This window comes from Balearica regulorum, chromosome 2 (assembly GCF_011004875.1).
Source record: "Balearica regulorum gibbericeps isolate bBalReg1 chromosome 2, bBalReg1.pri, whole genome shotgun sequence".
Lineage (NCBI taxonomy): Eukaryota > Metazoa > Chordata > Aves > Gruiformes > Gruidae > Balearica > Balearica regulorum.
In genome coordinates, this window is record NC_046185.1 from 69,505,552 (window position 1) to 69,520,080 (window position 14,529).

A 14,529-nucleotide genomic window follows, 5' to 3' on the forward strand; every position below is an offset into this window, starting at 1 on the left:
TTAGTCTTATAATTTTAAAGAAGTTTTAACATAGACAGTATTTAAAAGGCTACGGTAGCTATGATCTGTAGCCAGCAGCAGATATCACATTTAAGGTATCATAAGATCCTAACATCTCTTTTGTTTTTAGAGAAAATACATGCATTTTCCGTAGTAATTTGTAAAAACTTCTACTAAATAAAACCTGAAATGTTTACTATAGAGATGACATCTTAAGTGCATGCTGACCAGTGCATACATACGTTTTCCTGGAACCTCATCAAGCAATTATGAACATTGTAAGAATTCATCCTGTTTATACCAGTAGCAATTCCACAGTTATAGCTGTTTTATTATATTATCTGTTAGCAAATACAGAGCTAGTATTTGCTAATAGCATACTTTCAGTGGTATAATTACCACACATCACTTTGATGTCCCATTAGAACTTTTTTAAGTGAATGGAAGTAGCCCAAGGTAGACAGTGTTGAGCAAGTTTGGCCACATAAAATATATATGCTGAAATAATTAAACTCAGCTAAACCTCAGTCCAGTGCTTTAAGCAAAGAAAAACCTTCTTCTTGTTCTTCCTTCATAACACATCTGCACTTAGAGGGATGCTTAGGGCCTGTGGGACAAATAATCTAGCTGGGTGAGAACTAGATGTTATGTTTCAGAGAAAAAAATGTATTTTTTCTGTAATGAAATGAAAACATATTGTTAAATATTTTCTCTTAAAATGATTGAAATATTTTGCTTCAGGCTTATTTTTGTAATAATATGATATGACATGAAATAAAGGCAATGAAATGAAAATAACTTAAAAATGGCAAATTTCACTTTCAGAATAACATATTTCAAAGTCTGTTTTTTATTTCTTTTTTATTTTTTTAATGCAGAATGTCATGAAGAAAAATATTTCCATGAAACACAATCTTTTGATGAATTTGTAAATAGGACTTACAGAGTTTGCTTTTCAGAGTTTTAAATTTTCATTAAAATCTCAAAAGGGAAAAGTTTGTCATTTTTCATCATTAGTTCAAGCAAGGTTTTTCTAAACATATATTGTGGGAAAGAATAATTTTGACCAGCTCTGTTTGACAGTTAGGACCTTCTGACCCTCAGAGTTCTGTCCTTTGTGGAAAAGTAATTTCTAGTAATAGTAAGCTGTGATTTTCTATGTGTGACCCATCCTCAAAGAGGAATTTTCTCAGTGGGTTTTAGAACTATTTTTCTGAACAGCAGATGCGTGGGCTTGTGTACAATTTTAACGTTTCAGGAGTGATATTCCACTGCCTTTTTCTAAATAGGAGGCTAAATTTATTGGCAGACACTGAATGCAGTTCAGCATGCACTTCTGCTCGCGAGGGAAGATATTACTGCTCATTGAGTAGGTGACGTGTTGCTTCTGTGCAAGAGAGCAGTTCCTGGCTCTGTTGACTTCAAAATTCAGTGAGAAGCAGGAGTGGGGAAGCCGTGGCTTCCTGCCCTGCTGTGTTCAAGAGAATATCCATCCGTGGGAGGTTTCTGGATCTGGTTGTGAATATAGCACCTCAGCTGTGGTTTGTTGGCACCTCGATTTGGAATATGAGATTTTCCATGTTAGGTACGGGAACTCTATTCCCAGGTATACGACCAGTGATGTTATAAAGTATCTTGGATTTATAAAATGGACAGTTGAATCTCACCTGGCTCCCAATGTAGGAGTATTGCATTATTTCCAATAACGAAACTACAAACTGCAGTGAACTATGATCAGTCAAAAGAAACACAAACTGACAGCTGGGAGTGACCTGCTAGCTTTCCTTCTGATAACTTCACTGCTGAGCCAAAGGTTACTCCCCAAATCTGTAGGTCAGTCTTCTTCTGTGTTGTACACTGGTTGTAGAAACAGAGCATGCTCAGTGAAATTGGTATTTAGGGTACAATTAACACAGAGCAGAGGGCTGGAGATTTAAGCAACAGGCCTCTAGAAACCAAATGAACATATATTTTTGTGGTATCAAGAAGTGGGTAATTTTGAGGACAGTAAAAGACACTTCTCTGCCAAGTGTCCATTTCAAGCCCAGCCACTCTAGGTTAAAGATGCTAAATCTGTAAAAGAAACAGATTTTTTTTTTTTTTTAAAAGTGTCACTGAACTCATTTTGATGAATGGTTGTAAAGTTTTCATTGAATCTTTCTATGAAAATTCAGCTAGTGCAGAATAAGCATGGTGAAAAATAATAAAAAACACTTGAATTCAACAGTATCAAAAAATTAAAGCAATAGTATGTTATGGAGTTTTACTAACTTCATTGCCATCTCTGCATATATGTACGTGACAGCTTGGATCCTGTAAGTAGAAATAAATAAGTCTCAAACATATACAATAACTTTAATATAAATTATCCCTTCCCTTCATGCCCCAATGTCTTTATACCATCTTTTTTTTAATTATTATTATTGTAATAACCTTACGTTTCTCTTCAATATTTTATTTTCTGAAGCAGTCTTTAATCTTTCTTTCTACAAAGAGGTTAACTGCAAGCCGTATTTTAAAAATTACAGCTTTATAGAAAAAGCAATGTTGAGAAAGGGAGAAGACTTAAATTTCGTAAACCTCTGCGTAAAAATTAGTCTCTGCTGTTACTAACGGTTATTAAAGATGCTGGCTCAAAACCTTACCTGTGATAAGCTGATATCCTAAGCTAAGCCACTTCTTACTGTCCTGTGTGTTTTATTTGTGAGATAATTGTTTTCTATTGTTTGACTCTTAAAATGTAATTTTATCTTGGTGTCACTATTTATTTTTTTCTAGCTGAATGCTGGATCAAAACATTAAATTTCAGAAACTGTTTGGAAAATGTCAGTCCATCAACCTCATATCAAGAAAAAAAAATTCAGTTTGTTCCCAGTGTTCTCCTTCAGATAACATTCCCCTTACTTTAAAGGAATGTTTGCCAGAATAATGAACAGTGTTGCAAGCAAGGTTGGTTGCCTGACATTCCTTTTTAAAATACAGCTTTTGTTTTCTTTTAATTTTGACACAGCCTCTTTGCTCTGAAGTTTCCCATACCATGTGCCTGATTTTTTACCTGACTGCTTTTTTATTTCAGCTGGGTTTGCCAGCTTTTTTTTGTCACTGTTAAAAATTACGAAGATCCTTCTTTTCAGATGTTTTAGCAGCTTTGTGTTTTGGAGAATAGCTGGACAGCAAATTCAGCTTGAATTAGGTGAATTTGGAGACGCTATCATAAATAGCAACATGTCTTAAACCTCGAATAAATTGCATATGCTGAATACATTCTTATTTAGGTTGACATCTCATTTGATCAAATAATATTCTGCCCCCCCACCCCAGCTTGGAGTGCTGAGCACATGGTGCATAAGATACTCCCACAGAATGACCCTATAATTTTGCTACTGGTGTCTGTGGGGTGAAGTGCTATTAGAAACCAGAACTGTGTTCAGGAGATCTGCTCACCTATTCTGTCAGTGCAGAGGGTTTACCCTACTAAACCATGAGAGAGGGGAGAAGACTTACTATAGAATACTGAGATCTCATAGCTGGGGCAAGAGATGATGACTGCTTGGCGAAAGTGAATGACGTGACATACTAGTTGGTGGTGGTGAAGTTTAGAAAAAAATTGAATGCAGGTAAATAAAATTGGAAAGAAAATCTGAAGAGTGGAAGAAACAGCATATCTGAAAGGGAACAGAGAGCCAAGGTAGATAAGATGTAAGTACAGGCAAAATAAGTTTAGTAATAACGAATAAAAAAAGTAAAGTATAGGGAGGAAGAACAGAGGAAGTTACTACTGTGGAGCTTCCTTGAAATCTTGGAAATGTATCCTTGTTCTTGTCATATACCTGGAAATCATACAAGACAGAGTGTGATCCACCTATAAAATGTCAAAGTGTCACCATCAGTTAATCTATTAGTCCGAGAGACTGCTGTCTATGCTGTGAACTTAAACATTTCTGCTAGTGGACTGCATTAAGGGGTTTTCTTGCTTTAAATATCGGAAATTACAGAAACTGTGCATAAAGGATGCTAAAGAGAGATCTCCTAGTTCTGATACTCCCTAGTCTTGGGGCTGATAGTCTGAAATGACACACCGTAGAAATTGCGTGTGGGCTTGTCTGCATGTAGCAACCATAGATACTTCATAATAAATGTTGTGTACCATTGATTATGGAATAATTTTGCCAAACTCTGTTATCACAGATCTCTTCATCATGCATTCCCTATTGCTTATGCAGCCTATGGTGTATATTGCTTTTCCAAGACAAGGTTCGAATTAGTTTTTCTTTTCTAAAAGCTCAGGCCAATAAAATATATAAGCAAACTCCTAGAATGAAGGAACAAACAATCTGTATGGCTCATATGTGCCCTTTATATCAATTATTTAGTAAGGGAGCAATTTAAATGGAAAGTTTTCGTGATTCAGATAGTTACATGTTCATGGAAAATATGAAAAATGCATTGGCACAGAGCTTCTTGTGAATGTTATCATAATAATGGTGCCAAGGGAACTTAATCTAACCCTAGAAAAGATCTAATAGGTCACAACAAATATTTGTGGGAGAGAAATGTCTGCTGTGAACACATTGACAGATTTTTATTTTTTTATAAAACAGAATAAAAACACAATTCTGATTGTAGGGCCCCCGAGAATATCTATTTTTGTTCACAGAGAAAAATCAATAACTTTTTTTGGAAGGATTAAGACATAGAATATCATCACTTTTTGTACAACAGGGTGGTTATACCGTGAAAACGTGCCAAAAATCTTGGGGAGAGAGGCAGAATTTATTAAGAAAAGCATTCATTTCTCTATATTATTGGCATAGCTTCCATAGCAAAAGATGCAAAATTGTCAAATTATTTTATTTTCCTCACAAATTTGCTGGAAGTTGGGTCATACCCAAGTAGCCCAGTAATCTCCCACCTGTAGAGCATTAATATAGTGTATAGAACAGCAGATTTATGACTTGTTCCAAAGACAAGCATGAAACTATATCTTTTCCTTTTACTGAGAGGGCCTCTGCATGAGATGAACTAATACATTATTGTAGCCTAACATACTTGTTAGCTATTTTCCTTTTCTGAATTAAAAAATTGAATTATATACACTCAGTCTAGTTACTGAACCTGTAAAGTTTATTAAAGTTTATCGACCATGTGTATACACTTCAGGATTTAGGTTCAATTGCTTCTTTCAAGCTGGAACATTGAATTAAGATGCAGTGCCTTGCTGTGGCTCTCATGGACTCCAACTGAGCTACAGGTAGCAAAAGTCTCCTTCAATTAGACATAATCATCACTCACAGTCAATAATTGTGCTAAAGGCTGCTTTCAAATCTGTGAGGGATTCGCATTTAATGTACTGATTCAGCTTGTCTGAGCCAAATTCACTGTGTACTGAAACCAAAGCAATTTAGTTCTTGCCTACGGCCCTTTTGGCAGTTCATCTAGTACTGAGCACTGTAAGGACTGTGAGATACAATTTAATCTGAGACATCTGTGCACAGACAGGACCTTTTCCGTAACAGAGAAAGACTAAGTAATGGCTAAGCTGTAGTTTTATGTGAAGAACCAAGTCTTATCTCTCCTCTGAAAAATAAAGCATTTAAGATATAGTAGAAAGCCAAACAAAAAAAAAAAAAAAAAAAAGAAAAAAAAAGGAATAAAAAAATCCTCGGATTTATGAAATGCACACTGAGGCTACTAACAGCTTTCCTTGCTCCTAACCACATAAAGCACTTGAGCCGTGATCCTTGGATTAACCATTTAAAGATATTATACTTACAGTCAGCTACAGCTGACTGGAAAGATCTTTATTAAATATGAAAGAGAGAAGGCTCACTGCTTGCGATTTTTGTACAAATATCAAAATTTCCTTTGTATGTATTTTTTCTGGCTCATGATGTTATTGAGGAAAGTGCTATAATATTTACCTCCTATATCATCCTGACTCCAAAAAGGCTTGCTGTTTCCAGGAAAGGCTTAAAAGTCCTGTAGTTACCACAAATAATATTGTATAGGAAGTTTTAATGGTAGTGAACGAATAGCTGGTAGTGTCTGCCAAGTTTTACTGACTTAAGCCAGGTTTTCACCGTGAGTTTGCACTCAACCATTCTGTGATCTCTATCTGCTTGCAGGAGGCAGGAATCAACACAACATCCTTCCTCAGCCAATACCTGTTTGGCAACAATATGACTAAGATGGTAAAGCCTTATCGCAGAAAATTGTGAAAGCATGAAGTATAAAAGCTCAGCCGTGGAATCTAATTATGATAGTGTACATAGTTAACATAAACTTTTGTACTGAGACTCTGAATTATAAATTTGAAGGGCCAGTTGAAGCCTCCACCAGTGTTAACAGAGCGGCAGTGAAAGCCATCCGCAATTTCTTTGAGTCAAGTTATATATATAACCTTCTAAGCTGTGACAAAAAATTCTCCGAGATTTGCATTTTTGGCCTTGGGTGGAATGTGAGGTAATCAGAATTTCCTTTGTTGATTTCCTGTAACAACCAGAGCAGCCCATTGGCTTGTTTGCCTGTTGTTTTGAGGTAGCTAATGAGTCAGTCGTGCAGTGTGGGCACTGCAGCACCTGGGCACCTAACTTAGGTTTCTGGGTAGATTTAACTGCAAGGATGGGATCCTGTGACATCTGGGATTGCATCTGCATACCTACCAACATGAACCATTAAATTCAGGAGAATGTTCATAGTAGATGATTGCCATATGCAAATGACAGCAACAGCCCAGGGTGTGGACCCAGAATATCTCGGCTGTAGGTCTTCATTACCAACCTTCAGTATTTTGCTTGCTGTTCACCTAGCCTCCATCTGGCTCTGAATTTTGCACTGCTGGGAGCTTAGATGCCCAGCTGAAGAGAAGAATAAAGAAAGTCCTCATCCTGAATATGCTGCTGTCCTGCAGGTGGCTTCTGCCTTGAGAAGTAAGTCCTAGAAGCTCACAGCCTGTGTGGCTGTGGATGGACATTTTATGTGTAGGTGCCCTTATCACAGAAGTCTTGTGCACTTACCAGAAAGTAAAAAAGCCCCATACTCCACAGCTACATAAAATGATGTTTATGTCCCTTTGTTGGGTCTAAACCTTAGTGCCTTGTGGCAGGCACTGAATTTTTGTTCTTTGTGCTAGCTGATGGTCAGATAAAGGATACCTTATTCATGGCTAGAACTGCTACATATTAAATACATATACTGATCTTGCTACTTGTTTTGATTACATTACAAATTTCCTACAAGGAGAGCATGAAAGAATAAAAAAACCTTACTTGTTTCCCTTGATAAAATAAAGGCTGAAAAAGAATATATTGCTCTCTGTATTTTCTTTGTCTTTGTTTATTCATCAAGACAGAAATAAATCAGGGACAGAAGAGAGCTTTTTAAGCTCAACAATGAACAGTGTTAGCTCATGAATAAATTGCCCTAAGAAAATGCAGGTTGGAATTATAAGAAAGGCCATCAAGAGAGAGAGAGATTCCAAGTCAGCCTTTCTAATGGCATAAGGAAAAACCCACCCCAAACCCCACCTTGGAGTCATCTTAACTGGAAGTTTGAAAGCTGATATAAATGCACAATGTCAGTGTCATACCTTATACTAGAGAAAGACTGTTTTTACACCCAGTAAATTAAACATTCCTTCGGGGTTTCTGACTTAGTAATTTTTGTTGCAGAACTCTTAAGTGTCTCCTGGTAAAGGACATGGTGCTTGCTTGAATGGTATTGTATGTAAAAGATGTTTCATAGTGGATTATCAACTTCATTTTTCTTAATAAGCTTTTTATTAATTTAGCTGTAATGTCTAACCTTTAGGTAATTCACAGGGTAGTTAATGACCAGCTGGGCAGATTGAGTCCTTGAGGTAAAAGTAGTAGCTCTTAATGCTTCAGCTAATCAAAGGTATAAACACTATATGATAATGAAACATTTGTTAGTGTAATGTCCCTCATACGCAGCAATCTTCCCAATTATTTTTAGCTAGAAATTCTATATTAAAGTCAAAGGACAATTTCATCAACCAGTTGTGTATTATCTGTCATATTAGACCACCTTCTGAACATAATACTAGAGATCTGTGAAACTTCCCCTTACAGATAGCTCATGTAGCCTTTCAGTTTTGGTATCTTCTTATATTTTGAGACTGTTATTATGATTGTTATAATTTCTAACATCTAGGTTTTACACAGCTTGGCTTGGAATTGGATGAGAGCAATAGGTAAAACACAGTCCGTGTTCACCTCCATGTTTTTGAAAGATAATAAAATTTCCAGACAAAAAGGAAATCTCAGATTCACTTCACCAATTTTCCAAGGTTCACACATCTGTATTTACATGTGAAGATTATCAATTCTTCTATATTGTTGTAAAAAAAGAAAGGATAAAACCAGGAAAATTCCAGGGAAAAATATTAATTGAACAGTTCATTCAGTTAATACAAATTTTTGTAGAGTAATATGCTCAATGAATGGTATTATGTCCATAATAGACCTAGTCAAATACTCAGAGGAAAAGTCATTGAATAATTTATTCAATGAAAAATGACAAAATTCACTGAATAATGTATTCACTGAACAGTACTCAGCTCTAAAAAATTTTTCTTAAAGGATGTAGAGAAATATTTCAAGATGTTAAGGCTTTGTCTTTTATCCTGCTTTACCCTGAAAATCAACACTATTCTGAGTTTAACTAAACTCAAATGCTAGTGATAAGAAATCTTTCAAAGCTTCTCTGAGTTTGACTTTTCTTTTTCATATGTTCTCTAGAATTTTTCACAAAGGTTAGGAGCCAAAAAAGTCTGTAATCCTCTAGAACCCATCTTCAACCTTATGAAATGTTATGTAATAATTTTCTTATTGGAAACATAGTCCTGATATATTTTTTTTAATAACAAATGAACACAACAATGTATTTTTAGATGCTTAATTTACACAAATCTTCACATCCTGTTCATGCCATCAGTGCATGAAAAATCCTTGCATTCCAAATTCAAAAGCAAATTTGAATACAAAATTCAGTGCTTTTGAAGAATCCCATTTGTACATGCTGGGTGTTAAATGTTAAAAAAAACCCAAACAACCCCACAACCTATTCTCTTATCCAGCAAGAGAAAATGCAATGTCAGGCAGACACCTAGAGCTTAAGAAAGGAAAGATAGACAGGGCATGCCACAGGTCAATAATGGATGATATCAGACAAATGGGTCACAAATATTTGCTTGAAAATATTAAACTAATTCTACATAAGAAGTGACTAGTTCAATGATAATTAGCTGCATTTTTATGATGCATATAATTTCCATGATGCCACAACATCAGTGCTAACACTATCACAAAGATGATAAAGATGAAAGTAGCTAACCTTCAGGTTAACTCTAATTGGAATACCCTTAAATTAGGGGAAATGACATCCAACTTTAATGTGCAATAACACCTTTATCATTTAGGTCAGGTCCTGCTAATTTGTTTGTGTACTGTAAGTATCAGTCATTTTTTAATTCTCTTGTGTGTTGCATACTGTACTCTTTATTACTTGGATGAAATTTAATATCCAAACTTTACATTCTTAATGAGAAAATTTTATTTTAATTGCTCACTGTTTTATCTATTTTTGTCTGTCTGTGGCATCTCCAGCTTAGAACCTCAGACCTATCTTCAATATGCTTTGTATTTAAATGATTCACCATGCATATTTTATGTATTTTAACAATAGTAACTATACAAGTGTTGCTGAACTTTGGCACCAAATGTAGGCCAAATGAAACAGAAAAACATGAAATAAGTTGACTGGTTTCTGGTCAAGAGGAAAAGCTAGAGTCTGCAACAGGTTTCACTATCGTGTGCTGCAGCAACCATCAATGGAGAGAGATGTATTATGTCATCTGCTCCTACTCCCCAACTGAAATCACTGCTTATTAGGCTTTGTTATAGCACAATCAAATCATACAATGAAGACATGCACGCGGGGATGGGATTCATCTCACCTAACTTTAATCGTGAGGTTAGAAGTCTAGTCTGGTCTAAGCTTTCATTATGGCCAATCAAAAGAGATAGAAAAGGTGTTCAGACAGCTAGATTAGACTTAGTGTTCAGCTTTCTGGTCCTTGTTCTAAAATTACAGGAACTTGGCCTAAAGTTCTCACTGCCGAACATCCATTCATTGCATAAAACTCTACTGTCCTCCAAAGCTGGCACTGCTCAGTAACTTTCCTGGAAGTCACAAGAGACATTTGGGCAAGGTAAGCCAATTTAGTTATTCTTTAGGCCATTAAGTTGGATGCTCGACCTCACAAATTAAACAAATGGGGAATAAAGTGCCCTATGCTGTCTCCTGTGACATACGAAATATTTTGTGTTTCACAACCATAATCTACAATCTTTTACTAGAGTAGCATAGCTTCCCAAAATGTTAAAATTATTCCTTGTGTGACAAAGCAAATGTTGAAATTTCTCATATTACTCTACAGCTAGGCAATTTACATTTTCAGCTCGTGCCATTATTAACATGGTGCTGGAGGGAAGATAAATATTTTCCATGTAAATATATAAAAATTTCCTTTATGAAAGTCACAGAAAGATTAGCAAGTAGCTAGTTCAGACCGTCAGAAAGACTCAGCTGGAATGGAAGTCTATGTTATTCAAGAGACGTCTGATGGGCAAGTGATGCTGTCTGTTATGAAAAACAATCATGCCATGACACAACACCACTGAGATATCAGAGTTGTCGTTTCAATTCACACTTCTCAAATATGTAAAGTGCAGCTGTTAAGTAATTTAATATTAGTCTGTTGTTTTGTCCTCCTGGGAGAAAAGAAAGAAGTCATTAACTTAGAGACTGTATATGGTTTTCCCTGGAAGGAACGTTACTGTTTCAAGAGTATTTATGTGAATACATTCATATATATCTCTCTAAAAAAAATGTTTACATAGGATTGGTTCTGAATATATATACATATATATGTATAAATGTGTGTGTATATATAAGTATATAAATGACTCTGAATTAAAAATATACAGGAAACTGCTCTTTAGAAAATGGAAAATAATGCTTCCAAATGTTGACTCACTGAATATTATTTCTGTGACTACAGGCACAAACTGCATTTTGTTGGGGGGGGGGGGGGGGGGAAACCCAGAACAAATACCTAAGCTGAACCTTGTATTGCAAAGTCCAGACTTCGGCAAAACTGGATTTTATATGTTTAGTTTTACCTGTATCTGAGAATAAGTAACATTTTTTGCTGTGGTTTTGGAAATTCTATCAAAGTATCTGCCAGTCACTTGTCAAATTTCATGTTGTCATTCTTGGATATAAAGATTTCAATAGCAGTCCTGCTGAGAATGATAACTGCCTATGCACATGTTTGAACATGTGATGTAAACTGTGATCCTCGGTGTTCAAAGCTCCACAATGTTCGTCTAATCTGTTTGATGTTATTCTTCCCAAAAGGAATGTATTGTAACATCCCATAAGATACAGAAGATATAAGATTCAAAAGACACAAAGGATTATATTTACACCTATGCCATAGCTCACTGACTCTTCAGATTACAGAATGGTGAACAAACCCAGACTACACCATATTCCAAGAAAAGGTCGTTGGAACCTGTCACTCATTAATGGTGTTGTGTGGTGGGTTGACCCTGGCTGGAGGCCAGGTGCCCACCAAAGCTGCTCTATCACTGCCCTCCTCAGCTGGACAGGGGAGAGAGATAAAATGAAAGGCTCCTGGGTTGAGATAAGGACAGGGAGAGATCACTACCAGTTACCATCACCGGCAAAACAGACTCAACTCGGGAAAATTAATTTAATTTATTAACGATCAAATCAGAGTCGAGTAGTGAGATACAAAACCAAATCTTAAAAACACCTTTCCCCCACCCCTCCCTTCTTCCAAGGCTTAACTTCACTCCCAATTTCTCTATCTCCTCTCCACAGCGGCACAGGGGGACGGGGAATGGGGGTTACGGTCATTTCATCACACCTTGTCTCTGCCGCCCTTTCCTCCTCAGGGGGAGGACTCCTCACACTCTGCCCCTGCTCCAGCCTGGGGTCCCTCCCATGGGAGACAGTCCTCCACAAACTTCTCCAACGTGAGTCCTTCCCACGGGCTGCAGTTCTTCATGAACTGCTCCAGTGTGAGTCCCTTCCACAGGGTGCAGACCTTCAGGAGCAGACTGCTCCAGTGTGGGTCCACCACGGGGTCACAGGTCCTGCCAGCAAACCTGCTCCAGCGCAGGCTTCCCCCAGGGTCACAGCCTCCTTTGGGTGCATCCACCTACTCCAGCATGGGGTCCTCCACAGGCTGCAGGTGGATATCTGCTCCACCATGACCCTCCATGGGCTGCAGGGGGACAGCCTGCCTCACCGTGGTCTTCACCACGGGCTGCAGGGGGATCTTTGCTCCGGCGCCTGGAGCACCTCCTCCCCCTCCTTCTGCACTGACCTTGGTGTCTGCAGAGTTGTTCCTCTCACATATTCTCACTCCTCTCTCTGGCTGCAAAAAACCCTAGTGTTCTTTTTTTTTCTTCCCTTCTGAACTACATTATCCCAGAGGCGCTACCACGGCCTGCTGATGGGAAGTAGAGAATAAATCTTTTGTTCTTCCTTGGCTTCTGTACACAGCCTTTTTCTTTTACTTTATTAAACTGCCTTAATCTTGACCCACGAGATTTTTGGGGTTTTTTTCCATCTTATTTTTCTCCCCTCTCTGTCCTGCTGAAGAGGGAAGTGATAGAATGGCATGGTGGACACCTGGCATCCAGCCAAGATTAACCCACCACTTGTTGGAAAAGATTGCTGACTTTATTTCATATCTAACAATTTGTTGCAAAAAGAAACACTTAATATTAAGCCATGAAAGACAAACCAGTGTTAGTATGTAAACCAATAAATGCATATTGTGGCCTGGCTTTGCATTTCAGAAATGAATGAGAGATTCCTTCATAATTAAATATCCCCATATTTTCTATTAAAAAGGCAAAGATGTGTGAGATGTGCACATTCAGTTGAGTTTATCAGTGTGCATTGGTGTATAGTTGTTCAAAGTTTTCAGGAAGCATAACTGCTATGCAATAGAAATATTTTTCCACCACATGTACCTGCAACATTGCTTTTGAAATAAAGTATACTGGAAACTAAATATCAGGTATAAATGTTATCACTTGCTGAATTGTCAATGCTTGCCCTTCATAAATCACAGTGTTACTAAATCTGTCATAAGGCAGACAATACAAAAGACTGTACTGTATCACTATCTCAATGACAACATACTTATTAACCATGCCTATTTTTTTCCAAGCATGAGATTCTGCAACTTTAACAGGATTTGGTTGTTTAACCATTAACTAAGGGCATTTGAAGATAAATTGTTGAAATCATTAGGGACTTTTGCTATGTAGCATGACTGGTTTATGATCTTCATTAGAACCACCCCCTTCTATTTTGATGAAAGTATTTTGTTTATAGCAATGATTGTTACATATGTTCTGAAATGATTTATTGTAGTGGATGGGAAAGCAACACATTGAAATTTTACCATAGAGTTTTGGCTGATATTGGTAAGTACATAAAGATAATAAATGTTGAACTGCATATACCAAATTGGTAACTGTTATTAGTTATTGCTCCTGTTTAGTTTTTTTCTGAAAATTACACATTCCTGTAATACTATCAAGTGTTATAAGCAAGACACAGGCACAATATGCATTTTTTTTATATGAACCATAGCTCTAGGTGGTCATTTAAAGACTGTTTTTCAAAGAGTAGAGCTCATGTTCAAAGAATCATTTGTACTGGATGTACATCTTTATACCTCATCTTGTTGGTAGTTCTTGCTTGTGTAGCATGCTGGTGTGCCTTGCACCTTCCACGCATGTATTTGCAAGGGTGGAACTGAAAAACAATTAATTCAATTGTAAACCAGAGAATATTACATATTTTAGGTTTCTTATGAATCTACTTAATCAACAATTTAGATAACATGAACAGAAATCATGTGTTAGTAAAAATCATGCCTTCTATGCTATCAATCTATGCCTAAATCAAAGTTTCAACACCATATCTTTAATGAAATCATGACTGATTAACATTACTCATCAAAGAATTGTTTCCTTCCTTAATCGTACTCCTATGTTTGATCATGTAATCCCTCTAAATTTCAAATATTTCCTTGAAAAATGTAGCTCCACCACAGAATTAGTACAGCATTAACTTCTTTAAGGTGCAAAATTTTGTTGTCTTTACTCTTACAACTGGAGGCTCAAGGAAAAGAACAGATGTGTAGATATTTTTGTTTTGTATGAAAAAACAGCCTAAGACAGACACACTTTCTGATTCTGAGCTTTCCTCCCTGTGCCTTGGTGTCTCTTGGAAAGCCAGGAGCTAGACTAGCTTGAGGTGACACTGGGAATACTGATGTTGATATATTGTGCTTGTCTAGGGTATCAGTCACTATTTATATTCCCTAACACAGCTGGAAATGTCTTGCTTGTCAGATGAGTTCTTAAAGCATCCTTTGCTGATTTCTCAGCATCA